Source organism: Dermacentor albipictus, chromosome 1 (genome assembly GCF_038994185.2).
Source record: "Dermacentor albipictus isolate Rhodes 1998 colony chromosome 1, USDA_Dalb.pri_finalv2, whole genome shotgun sequence".
Taxonomy (NCBI): domain Eukaryota; kingdom Metazoa; phylum Arthropoda; class Arachnida; order Ixodida; family Ixodidae; genus Dermacentor; species Dermacentor albipictus.
In genome coordinates this window covers 102,048,930-102,063,592 of record NC_091821.1, presented here as the reverse complement: position 1 = coordinate 102,063,592, position 14,663 = coordinate 102,048,930, and positions in this window count along the sequence as shown.

Sequence of the window (14,663 nt, the reverse complement as noted above, 5' to 3'; positions counted from 1 at the left end):
TGATGGATATCTAATGAAAAATTATAATGTCATAGAGATGGTAGGCGGGAGTAACAAGTGATCACGAATAACTTTGTTTAGTATGACAGTGGTAGTCTTCATTTATACCCTGTCATTTCTATGAATCGATATCATTAAACTTCTTTTTTTTCTCAATGTATAGCAGATATGGTCAAAATACAAGTAATCATTAGTGATTAATACAGTGTTCTCGCCTATTTACAAACCTTAACTTTATGGATGTCAAATAAAAGGTATTGAAAGGATGATTCAACTGTGATAATTAGAAACAGAGAAGTATGAGTCACAAGTGATTACAAATCACTTTTTACTGTGAATGCCTTTATTTTCCGCGTCGTCGTTTGGTAGGATGAAAGTGTCAATAAACAGATAGGTGAACAATATGACAAATGCCGGGAGCGACTAGTGATCTTGATTTTGCAAGTTTGGTCTTGTCGGGTACATACAACCGACAACTTTAAGGGTATCAAGTGAAGAGTTAATGGCAGGGAAAGTTACATTTCTACTGTGGCACCTATAGCCGTCATTCGTCCACGACGCCAGCGGAAATTATTGAAGTGACAATAAATGAACGAGTATAGCTGCAAAATATTGCGAATAACGCCGAGAAGCTAGTGATAACCAATGAGTTTGAGCACTTCAATATTCTTGGATTCTTACACAGCATAGCTTATAGATATCATTTGAAGAGTCAATCAATGTCTAAATCATTTCATATAAAAAGAAATGGTGCGAGTAGCAAGTAGGCCGTAACACGCCTGACGCTGGTTGACGTCCGCAGAACGTCGCCTTGAGAACCGCGGCTATATGCGCTCACCAAGCCTCCCAGTTTTGGTTTCGCGCGCTCTGATAGCCGAATTTCGTCGTGCCACAGTTCCGCGAGCAATCGCATTTCTTTCCGTATTCAAAGTAACTACGATTATTACGGAGATCTGGCTCCGATGGTCCAGTTCAATGAGCCCGCTGAAATTTAAAATTTGGAAGATATTTATGAGAGTTTTGTTAAATAGTTACTAATTACCTCGTATCGCCTGCCACCCCGCGGTCACCGTGTTTCAGGAGGAAGCATCCCTTTGTTTCGAAGCAACTATTTTTGAAATATTACTGAAAGTCTCCGTAGAAGCAGCTGCACTGGCACGCAGGCAAGGTAGCACGCTAGCACCTCACGAAAAGTCCAGCTCTGATGCTTTCCCGTGCACCGGCGTCGTCCTCGACTGACTCCATCACATGACGACTACGTGAGGCCAGAGACGTGGACGGCACCAGTTTGTAAATTCATTGGAAGGTGACTTGACAGCATCGACGGGCACAATTTCGAAATTAACATCGCTAAGCATTCGTAAGAGCTTACAGTTTGAAAAACACTTTCTCGGACAGGCCAGCGTAGTTATTTGGAGACTATAGAAGACCGAAACTTCGAGTAAAGAACTGAACGCGTCCCGGTGGTGATTGCCATATTGGGTCTTTTGCAGTCTTTGCTGCGTTATAGCAGTGTTTCGGTCAGGATTAAAACACAGATATAAAGCAGCAGGAAAGTTGCTAATAAGTACCGTAAATACCCATGTTACTAGAAAGGCATAACCTCTCGCCGTTTCTGAGAGCTGTTGAAATATCATTTTTGAAAATGCTGCCCGTTGAGTTACGTCGGTGCATTGCGGTGATTGCATTCAAAATTTCTGTGTATATCAATCAATCAATCAATCAATCAATCAATCAATCAATCAATCAATCAATCAATCAATCAATCAATCAATCAAAGTTTGATTTACCAGATCACCTTGTTGCTTATCTTCATAACGGAACACCTAATGATGATTAAGCTCATTCCTCACTGTTCCCACCAAACCCTTTACATTCTTAATCACTAGTGGCTGAAACGTTTCAGTTCCCAGTTACCATAATTGAATCACCCGTTAAGAAACCTTTCAGGTGGTATCTGTATTGTTCAGATTTATAAATAGTCGAGGACACTGAAGTGAACATAATTACTAGTGATTACCAGTTATTCGATCCTGACTGCTGTATAGTCAGAAAAAAGAACTTTACGATGACGCTCATTCATAGCAGTGATAATCAGGGAATGAAAACTGCCACTGTCATACTAAACAAAGTGATTATTGATCACTAGTGATTAAAGCCTCTCATTTCCTAGTTATCATAATTGAATTATTTTTTCACTTTTCATTGGATATCTATGAGGCTATGCTGTTTAAAAGTATCAGCATGTCGAAATGAATGTATCATTAGTAATCACTAATGACTCGGCAACATCAATTAGGAATAATGACCAAAAATACTCATTTAATGACTGCATGAATGATAGCAATGGCGACGCGCACGAATGAAAGCTACCCACTGCGATACTAAACAATGTGATTCGGGATCGCTTGCGACTCAATACTACCAACTGCTACAATCCAATCACTGTTTATGTGACTCTTGATTTGATATGCATGACGCTATACTCTGCAAAAAAACATGGGGTTTTACGTGCCAGAACCACAATCTGATTGTGAGGCACGCCGTAGTGGGGGACTCCGAGTTAATTTTGACCACCTGGAGTACTTTAACGTGCACCTAAATCTAAGTAGAAGGGTATTTCCGCATTTCGCCCCCATCGAATTGCGGCCGCCATGGCCGGGATTTGATCCCGCGACCTCGTGCTTAGCAACGCAACACCAAAGTCACTAAGCAACTATGGCGCGTTACTCTACAAAACACGAGGACATCCAACTGAGCGAATCACTACTGACCACTAATAAATGGGCCTTATCAGTTAGCAACGGTAGCACAAAAATATTAATGTAATCACTTTTTGTTTGGTGCCAATGATGGTGTGCTGCAGCAATGAAATCAGTTGCTAGGCTGGTTCTTTTATATATGAAAGGCTAGTGACGTCACTCCCCACGTCGCAAGCTGCTGTCGCCGCGGCAGCTTGCGCAACAGTAATCTTTACCAGGAAACGTATGCGGTGAGCGCCACGTGCTTGGCATTGTTATGAGGAGCGCCTTATCATCAATTAGGGGGTTTGGATGCTTGTTTTGTGCTTGTTCTTTATTGAAAGGAATGCTGTGCTGTATATTGTATGCGTAATACAAAATAATGTATGCACTTTTCGCTTCAATCGCTGAAGGTATTTTTCCCGTGAGGACGCGCCGCAAAAAAAACCCCGACCAACTAGAGGCTAACCGCGTCGCTGTCGATGTCGCTATACTAGCACGCGCAGCAACTACGCCCGTTCCTGGCGAGGGTGGAAAACCTTCCCTCGCGCCGTGGCGCAGCAGGCGCTTCAAGCAATGGCAGTGCTGTCTGCAGCATGCGGCCGGCCGAAGTACGGGCGGTGGGGGTGCAGCTTGGACGTGGCGAGGGACGCAGGCCGTATCGTTTTTATCGCCTATATTTTGCTTTACGACACATGCTTTGTTTATTCCATGTGAACGATTATGAATGCAAATGGCTTTTAAAGTGGATGGCTCCATTAGCCTTTCACCCGCACGTTTCGTGGGGGTCGGTGCTGTGTCTCACGCTTATGGCTTTGTCTAATTTGGTAAAGACACCGTGGAACTTAACGAGCCGATAAGACGTGGAATGAGGGGCGATTTTGGTTTACGCTAAACATCGATTATTTTGCGCAAATGTGTGCCGAAAGTTTAGAAAAATTTCAAAGCGATCGCTGTCGCCTTGTGTATAAGTGTATGACTATTTTGTTGCTTTTGTGAAGAGTAACGAAAGTCAATGGTGGCTGCCGTTGCAATGCGAGGGTTGTTGTATACCACGGAAGTTGGCGCCGAAGATTTAAAGGACGTTTGATTTCAAAGCGATAGCTGTGCAATAATACGTAGCCAAACTCGGTGAGTTTTAGCGTTGGATTATGGACGCTATTACAGCGAAGGTTTTCGCCAAAGATTGATATGGTGGATAGAGGCGCGATGGGTTTTAAAGCAACAGCGCTGTCGAGGCCCGTACGCAATAACTTCTGTAAACGACAACTGTCCGTGCGCACGGCACGGAGCAAGCAGCTGTCCCGCTTTCATTGCGATTCGTGCAGTTCCGGTGCGCGGCACCCAGTCATGCTCAGAGATGCCGCAGAAAACTTATTGCGCGGCGATGAGGGTGAGCGTATATGCTGCTGCGGTGAACACGATGGAGTGAGATCGCTGCTCCGGCCCAAGCGGTCATAAGTGCTTAGTAAGCATGCGCTACTGCTGCCATGGTGGGTCCCACCATGGCAGCAGTATCGGTATCGCCTTTGCCGATACCGATACCGCAAGAGCTGAAGCGAGCGGTATGCCGGCGTTGCTTCCGCCAGGTTCACTTCTCTGTATCGAGCGGAACGATTGATACCACTTGTCAACGATGTGATGACGCTCGGCCAACGGCGGTGCGGGTGGCGCGAGGAAAAGAAAGACCGTGCGATAGCATGTATACAGGGACGCTATCCCTAGCCCAGAGTGCACTCTAGTTCGCCTGAGAGATTTGGGATTGGATATTTCTTTTATGGTAAATGAAAAAAAAAATAATCACGATAAGCAAGTCACAGAATGTTGATTCCACCGTCAATCCGCATGAAATCGACAGCCACACCACATATTTAACATGCGAAGACTTTTCCATAAAACCAAAGGAACATTCGGACCACGTAGACTCAGACAGTGCATTGGATCTGACGTAAGGCTTTCATTGTTGTTCTTCCTATATAATAAATCATTTTCGTTTTCACATGGTCATGGAAATGGTCAGCAGTTGTTGCTCAGCCATACAGTAGACCAGAGCTGACATGGATGATGTAAGCGCGAATCAGAAAGTATTTGCCTCTACTTTTTATTAGCCTAAATAAGTTATATACAGGTAATTACGAATATACCTACTATTCTACATACCCTACACTTATTTTTTCACATAGTCCTCACACAGGCTCAGACAGTTGTCCCATCGCAGCACTATATTTGAGATACCCCTGCGGTAGAATTCGTCCGGCTGACTGTGGAACCACCGTCGGGCTGCTGTCTTGGCTTCATCGCCTTTTGCGAACTCACAACACCATTACCTCACACTTCTCGAAGCGAGGCACCTTTCTTCATACGTGGGCTGTGTTTCCCTGTGGATTTCGATGGGCGTTTGTCCCTTCCTCCATAGAAAACGAATCACACTTCGTTGCTGGTACGCTGTGGACGTGTGAAGCACAACCGCCATCTTCAACAACTGACAGCAGCGCCGTGCCGCGGAGCCACCAGCAGATAATGCCAGTCCAAGAAAGGTCCACCGCTTGGTGAGGATATGTAGAAGAAACGAAGCAGATGCAAATTTGAGATGGATATACTGGAGCACCTAAATCAAGAAAAAACGAAGATAACTTCGTTCTTTATTGATTTAGAGGCTCCTATGGCGTCGCGGCTTCTGCTACAGATGACTGGCAGAAAAGCAGCGCAGTTTTGAGAGTGCAATGCCTTCGCGGTACAAATTTTTATGCTCCTCCATTTGCAGCAGATGGAGCACGAAATCGAAGGGCAGCAGCACAAGTTGTAGAAGACACATAGATATATCCCTGAACGAGCGTGCCAACACCCGCCGTGGTTGCTTAGTAGCTATGGTGTTGGGCTACTAAGTGCGAGTTGCGGTATCGATGGAGGCGAAATGCGAAAACACCCTTATACTTACATTTAGGTGCATGTAGGTGCTAGTCACCCACTACGGCATGACTCATTATCAAATCGTGGCTTTAGCACGTAAAAACCCGTAATTTTTCGAGCGTGCAAACGACTGCTTACTCCTCATGTTAAGAGTATCAAATGTGTTTTATGAACTTAAAAGTAAATTCGCCGTCATATTTGGCTCGCAGATCAGGGAATTTATTCTTGTGCATCAGGTATCCGAAAACGCAAGGAGCTCTCGTCTAGTTTGTAGGACTTGCACATATATTTTATAAAAGGTGAAAAATGCCACAAATATGTAGATCTACTGCAAATCGCAGCGAAACGCTTGCGGATGTGTGGCGCTGTTTAGTGTCTTTAGAAATTATTTAATATTGCGGATGGGTATACCTCGTAGCAAACAAGAAGAATATAGTCCAGAGTTCGACGAAAGTTCGTCTGGTCAGGTAACATGATGATGAAGAAATTGCGGTCACTGACCAAGTCGATCAAGGGGAAAATAACACAGAGACGTTTCGGGATCCGTACGACATCCCGTTTCGGACCCGTTTAATTCGGGACCCGTACAACAGCCGCAAGACTTGCGGCTCTTGCCCGCTTTTATTGTGATCAAGGAACTCGTACGGGTCCCGAAACGTCTCTGTGTTATTTTCACCTTGACTTGGTCAGTGACCGCAATTTCTTCATAAACAAGAAGAATGTGTCGGGTAAGTTTACATAAACGAAACAAAGCGCAATGGCGCTGAGAAAGAAAGTCATCTTGGTTGTACGTATATCTGAAATTTCAGCTGAGCTGCGCTAGGCTGTTTTGCATGATTACTGTTTCTGACGTTAACAGAGGTGTCTCTTGGACTGCTGGAAACAGGGCTAAGTATAGAACGACGAACGGCGTGTCTTAGCTGATTTTGAATAACCAGTTATTTCGATTTCACGTAGCCTATAGACTGTCAGGCCATATGCTTCCCAGGCAGCACTGAACATCGGGCCAATATTGTTTTCTTGCGGTGGGAAACGATGACCCTAGAATGGCCCATGTGTTGCCAGCTCCATAACAACATTGTTAGAGCCATTCTATAAGGACTCCAACAATGGCCCACCGTTGTCATTCAAATTACATTAATCGCACTGCCAGACAATGCGGACGGAAATATTGGGCCAGCTTATCCGCTATACATAGATAATATTGGTTGTAGAAAGGCAAGAAGTATTATATATTGTCCAGTCAATTCCACCTGCTCTCCAATGTCGATCAACTGACGTTATATGCCCGACAATATTGTCCAGTGATAAATATTGTCGCACCAATGCTGTTACAATTGCTTGGCACACTGGATATATCGGCACAAATGGTTTTTCAGTTTTTGACAATCATTTAGCTCGGGAGTTCCTATACCAAAATACGCAGAGATGGAAAATGGCTTTCTTCGGCATCCAGCGCACCGAATTTGGTAATATTTGTTGTATGTAAAAAAAAGTTGATAGTCTGTTACTTCAAAAAGAAAAAGACATTTTATTTAGTCCATTATCAAAACAAGAAATTGTTGTAATTTGCAAAACTGAAAAAAACTCCAGTACCATGTTTTCAACTCCGCAAAACAGTAAAAGTAACGATGTCACGTAGTTATATGAGTGGCACCTAAAATATCTAAATATCTAAATATCTAAAATATCTAAATCGGACTAAGTTGATGAATTGACAAAGAAATACGTACACAGACCAAACAAGTATTTAAAAACAAGACGTTTCGGCTTCCATACGGAAGACTTACTCATAACGGGGCGAAAAGGTTAAAGTGCCTGTTTAAGTAGGTTTTATCACGTGGCGCAGGCACCACGCGTAAAGCGGGAGCAGGATTCATTCATTTGGATTGAGCATGTGTCCTGTTGATTGCATCTCAAGGAACTCCAGGTATACAGGCGTGACCTCCAGTTTTTTTTTCCCTGGCCGATTAGACTAGAGTTAATTATCAATATTGTGCTTCGTCATTGCTGCGTGCTCTGCCAGCGAATTAGAAGCCACTATTTCCTTATCGACATCGTTTTGATGTTGGCGCAGCCACTGTTTGATGTTGTCCGTCTTTCGGATGTAGACGCAATCGCTATCCGCACAGAGGATATTGTAAGCAACGTCTAAAGGCTTCTTTCGGCAGCTTGTCCTTAATGTATTGTACTACGCTCTAAACCATACTACTAAATTGGAGTAGGGCTTTTGCAAACACCTTGTAAACATTTCACCTATTACACGAAAGTTGTAAATTCGTATACCCTTTTTGGCTTTAGATGCTCCAATAGAAGCAATTTCCAGAACAGTGATATCTGTTTCTGGTGCAGAGTTACGGATTTGTTAACATCGTGCTTCAATGTTTTTAAGCTTGCTGGTTTTTCGGAAATGTTTTGCAAAGATTGTGAATTCCTATATAAAAATTATGCTTCCTTTAGTTGCTAGAATTTAAAGCTCTCTCTCAAACACAATAAATTGTACACAAATAAGTCCGGCATTTGTCTAATCAAAGCGTTTCTGTGTTTTACAGATGTAGTTTGCATGAATAGGGAAATCCGATTTGGCCTCGATTGCTAAAAGTGAAGCCAGCTTTTAAGGGGGTAATTTTTGAGTAGAGCTCGGCTGCCACTACATCGTTGAACTACAAAACAGTCTGACTAAAGGCGTACACACTGTAAAGTCGAGTGGCACTTTTTATGTTTTTATGTTTATGAACAGTCCATTCTCAAATCTACGCGAGCATACCAACTCTCTCTCACTCTTTATATATATATATATATATATATATATATATATATATATATATATATATATATATATATATATATATATATATATATATATATATATATATATATATATATATATAAGCAACTAACATGGCGCCGTCACTACCAGGCCCTGTTTTTCTCAGAAGCCGAGGTGCCTCAAACTCATTGAGGAGACAATCCCGCAAGCGGCGGGCTGCATGCCTGCAGCCACGCCGCCACCCCCGGTTCGACCCCCCTTCGCTGACCGCAGGCATCTCCTTCCGCCTCGAGCCCGGCGTCTTACGACCCTGGCGGTGTACAGTAATCTGTGCCGCTGAGAGAGTAAAGTTGCCTTTCAAAGAGAAAGGTTGTGTGTCTGTTTGCTCCCCCAAGTTCGCGAGGCGCCCTTTTTGCGTGGGAGCCGCTTGGGGCGAGTGCACGCGTGTGCCTTACTTTGCTTCGCCTGTTTCTGGTCCACAGTGGCACATTCGCGGGCCCACCAGAGCTAGCTTTCTAACCAAGTGCGCGGTTAGCTAGCTGAGTCCGCGGTAGGGAACTTACTTTTCACACACACACACACACACACACACACACACACACACACACATATATATATATATATATATATATATATATATATATATATATATATATATATATATATATATATATATATATATATATATATATATATATATATATATATATATATATATATATGAGAGAGAGAGAGAGAGAGAGAGAATGGACTGTTCATGTCGCGGGTATACTATCATTAAACAGGCCTGTCTCAATTGAAAGTGACGAAGCGGGAAGCGGGCACCTTAGAGCGATAGCGCTAACTTCCGAGCAATGATGATGTGACGCGTATGCGTATGTACAGGCAGGAACCGTATAACGTACGGTGCCTGTACATATGGCCCAAGTTTTCGGGCACAAGTTCTCACAGTAGACGGTTCGATCCTTTCCATTCATTACATCCTGCTAGGGCCCCTTTGGGGCCCTAGAAGCGATCATACGCAGGTGATCATACGCGGTACATGTCGAGCGCCGTTCATCGAACGCTGGGCAAAGGTCATTTATGTTGTGACCTGCTCGGCAACTTCGATTTCGCATGCAAGCTACTGACATTATATGTGCGCACGACAACGTATCGCTTCATCTTCGTGCAAAATCGGTTATCGGCGTTTCTAAGAGCAGTCGAGCAGCCATTCATTGCTGTAACCGAAAACCGCAACGGTAAACGACTATCAAGCGCTGTGCCCATTTTCTAGTACGTGCGCTCTGTATCAGCATGCCATTGACCCGAACAATGTATATAAATTTTCTACGTGAGCAAGTTATCATTTGATAAAGTCGTGACTCTAAATATGAACAGCTTGAGCAACCTAATATTTTTTTTATTCAGAACTACATTTTTCTTTTCTGTTCACGTCACTTCAAAAGAGGAAACTATATCGGCATCCAGTTTATTGCCGTCCTTCCGTTGTTGGTGCAGTTATAGCACATGCAACCCATGCTACGGATACACTTATTTATGGCGCTAAAAGAAACATGCCGCATCGGATGAGCTTGGCGTACTCTTGTGTGTATTCATTCTGGCTGTGCACGTTGTTTTTCATTTGCGAAAACGACCGCATAGAACTCTGAAATATGTCTGGTAGATTATTTACGTGGGTACCGAGGAAATGCCAGCATCTCACAGAAAGCCGTCTCGCTGTGAACAACATTGGAGAAATTGAATGAAATTCTGCCTGAACGGCCGACTGTTCTTGCTTGAAAAGGGGGGGAGTGGCTCTACGGGAGATAATTGCTGCCACATGCGCACGGCCCATACGCGAGGGCAAGACGCCCACGTGGTGCGGGAAGCAGGCAGAGAGTGGGCACGAGGACAAAAGGCGGCGGGCTTTGATCCACGTTGTCAACTGCAGAGGGTAGGACAGAAAACGCCTTGCAGTGCAGAAAAAAAGAAAAGCAGGAGAAAAAAGCAAAGTGAAAAGCAAGACAAGGCGCGACGGTGGGCACACAACACGATGGGAGCCCCATACGCTTTGCTCTCTGCCGTTTTCACTTTCCACTTCTCTTCCAACAGCATGTGAAGGGTCCGGACCGGTTGCGGAGGAGTGGGGGAGGGGGGGGGGGGGGGGTGACTTCTGTGTTTTCCTCCACCGCCGACAGGCATTGTGCATTTTCCCAAAATTTTCACGCTAGGCGGTGCTTCGAAACGAAGCGCTTGGTTGTATTTCTCTATGCGCCAGTGCTCGGTGCTGCTGAAAACGCTGCAGCGAAATATTCACGGCACCTTTCTCTTTGCCTAACCCTTTGCCTAATCAGGCGATCAACCAGTTCGTGCTTCTTCTCGACCAAGTTTGGGTAGCACGCTGTGATGGAATTTTCGGGGGACGGGCGCCGGGCCTTCACGAAGTGCTTGCGAAAGCTCGGAAGAGGTCTCCCGGGAGCGGCACCGCTTGGGCGACAAGAAGTTTCTGGAAGTGTAGGCTCGTCCTGCCGTGATTTTTGATGAGTCAGGTGGAAAGCTCTCCATTAATTTATGATGCATGCTCCTAAGGTCGCTCGACTCGGCCGCGTGTGCCAGTCGATCTACGGGTGTTTTTGTTTGGCTCAGTGGAACCCAGAGCCAGAACCGGTCGTGGCGCACCCTCATGTGGTCGCGCTGCTCCGCGGATGGCTTTGGTGGTCTCCATGGTTGTATGCCTTGGCCTCTTTTGCGTCAAGGCAGCCCGAGGGTCTGTCAGGCTTGCATCCTGTAAGACTGACATGGCTGTTTGTGTGTTGAGTGCAGTAGCTCAGTTGTGCTGCACCACAACAGCCCTCTTGTCCGGGAAGGACCGTTGGCCCGAACCAAAGCCCCCCGCCCAGTCAGCCAGGGTAGAGGGGGAGTGCCGGGGTCAATGTATCGGATGATGTTGGGTTGATGAGTACAGGCAAACTCGGGGACGCGGCACCTCCGGGTGCCAAGTCCCCTTCCCATCCGACAAAGGCACCTTTCTCTGCGATAGACAAAATTATAGAATTAGAAATGTGCCGTCAAATATGTCCGCCTGACCGTCGCGTGCTGGCATCCGCCGACTATATAGCCAGATCAGCTTAACATGGCGTTCACAAAGGTAAGCACACTTGTTTTGTATTTTTCGTCCTTGGATTCCGCTTTTCGTAGAATGAAGGAGAGCAGTTGAAGTGTAGTAAAAAGGTCCCAGATAAAATATGTAATTTATAAACACCGCTGTGTTTTGCGGAAGTGAATTTCGCGACACAAACGCTCCCAAAGTTATTAAACTCGTCATGCTCTTCTCTTTGTTCCGTGAAATTGTAGAGCGTGAGTGATGCCTGTCGCATTAAGTTTACAAGTGAGTTTGTTTTATGTGCAAGTGCTTAACAAATTTACGGTACCTTGCGAGCACGTGTGTGTGAAGTGATTTTTGGAAAGGAAACGGAAGAGATGAGTGCAGCGCCGTAACTGTCTCTCACAGGAGGACACCTCAACAGCACTGCACGGGGAAGGGGGAATGGGAAGAAAAAGATGAAGGAGAGAAAGACAGGACGAACGTGGGAAGGGGAAAAAAAAAGTGAGTGCGGGGCTCAGAGCCGCGCTCTCAAGTGTGTGGCATTGCAGTAGTCTAGCAGTGCCGAAAGAGCGTGCTTCAAGATGGACGAGTGGGCTGCAGGGAATAGCAGCGCGGTCGCCGTATCGTAAGTCAGTCCCAGTCGCCGATAGACTGTACACAAGTCCGTGCGCTCCACATCGAAGGCAGGGCAGCGAAGTAGTAAGTGGTCGAGCGTCTCCAAATCGGCGCAGTTGCTGCACGCGGGGTCGCCAATTCCCTGCAGCCTGTGTGTTCTCGCAGCCGTCCTGTAGCAGCCGACGCGCAGGCGAAGCAGGAACGAGCGGTCCGCCCGGGAGAAGCCAACGCGGGGGAGGAGTCGAGGTGACGCACCCACGGCGACGCGCTGGTCCGGGTGCCGCGCACGGAGCGTTCGCAGAATGATTGCTTTGGCCACGTCGAAGCCGCTGACCGAGGTAGCGAGGGGGAAGCGCAGGGAGTGAGCCTGCTTTGCGAGAGCGTCCGCGGCTTCGTTCCCTTGCAGGCCGATGTGCGCTGGAACCCATTGCAACGCCAAATCGCAGCCCTGGCTGACGAGATGGCGGAGCTTTGAGCCGACGCGCTGCACCAACGGAGGTCCAAGGTAATCCTTCGCCATGGCATACACAGTGCCGCGCGCGAGTCCGAAAGGATCGCGGCAGAAACAACACTGCGCTGTTGAAGCAGGAGATCAGCGAGCACGTTAGCACACACCGTGACATCCTGCCACCCATGTATTACTTGATGTGCTGCATCGCCATAAAACTGTCAAATCATATTCACTTATTATCGAGGCACAGCATGTGTTACTTCAAATCAGTTGAACAAAATATGAAATAGAGCCGTTATCAGTGCTTCTTCTTTTTTTCTTTTATTATCCTCAGAGTTATGCGCTTTGTAACCATTGTAGACCACGTAATTGAAACAGGGTGCGTTCACTCTAAGCTATCCGGGGCGAGAACAACGAATAGATCAATGTGACCCATGGGAATTTCTTATATCCGCGGTGAGGACATTAAAAGCTGCAAATGAAGTTTTTCGTTATGTTCTGGTAATGTGAACAGAAAAAACCACTGATTTCCAAATATAATCGTGGTCTTATAGTGTTTTTCAGTTCTGGAATGTGGATGGTACACAAGCTACGAGGGCGGTAAGTTATTTCAACCGTCACCAATTTGACTTGCATCGAAATAGCCTTAGTATATTGTGGTATAATTGTAAACCTGTTGCAAGTGTCCTCGCAAACATAGATGCATGGCTCCAAAAGCTTGACCCAGAGGTGTCTTCAAGGATTCAAGAGGACCTGTGAAGCAGCCATAAATTCATCACCTCGGCTACTTTTTTTCTTAATTTGCATTCCCTTATTGTTCCTAAGTGTTTATCTTTCATATTTTACCTTTGAGTGAGTGCCTTGTTCACATGTTTGGAACTACATTGATCTAGAGAAATAAAATATTGTCGGTGCTGCAATAAGCGACTGTTCAGTACTCGTAGTAACAGTTAGTACTGCTTTTAAACAATGCAGGAGCTCTCGGAAACTAGATCGTCTGTCTGACGTGTTTGTGTTTGCTGTTCACATAAATAGGACGATCAGCTATACAGAAGTTATAAGTGGCTGATATGCCATTTGTCGATCGATAATTTCCGCGACACAACGGAATGCCATTACACTCTTGACAGTGTGTTCTACAACTTTGTTTACAAGAACGTTCACAAGGTCACAAAAGCATTGAATATGATAAATTGTGCATTTTACCAATGAGGTTGCGAATTTCTTTTGAACGCGATTGCAAGAGCTGATAATTTTTATGGACAAGAAGTCCGCAATAAGTGACGGCCAAGTGAGAATTTGGACAACGCACCTGGGTCGTCCAAAATGCAAATGACTGCCAACAAGGAGATATCTTTTTCTGATTTTTGCCTTATTCGAGGTTCATACGTTTGAAGTGTGGTGTCATAACATTAGTATCATTTCTATGCAGTTATCACCTGTGACGAAGCGGGTAACAGAACGAAGTGCAAGACTCCTTTTGAAGCTGGAATATATGTAGATATTTATAATTGTAATGAGGAAAAGAAACATTATTCGGTGGACGCTGAATGCAAAACGAGCAGCTCGGCGTTACCAGCTCGGCGGGCGCGGCACATCAGCTGACGTTCATGGGCTTGGACTGCTTTGGTTGCCTTGCAACGTCTTGTAAATAAATCACATTATATTATATATATGTATACATATATATCAGGAATAAAACATCTACTGCCACTGTTTTCTTTCTTTACTAAATATCATTGCTTATTGGCTAGAGGCGGAAGTCCTGGCATGAAGCATTCTTATGCATGCATGAAAACACTAGGACGTAATGAATGGCACAGCCAATGGAAGAGAGAGAGAGAGAGAATACAGAGAAAGGCAGGGAGGTTAACCAGAGGTAGTTCCGGTTGGCTACCCTGCCCGGGGAAGGGTTAAGGGGAGCAAAATGAGAAAGAGAGTGAAAGGCGAAAATAGAGAGAAAGAGAGACGAGCACGAACAGACCGCGTACACTATCGAGCGGTAAGGGGCGGCGTTATTAAAGTATATCGCTTAGCCCCGTAGACCGCAGGAACCTTAATAACGCGAGTAAGGCCTTCAACGCGGAT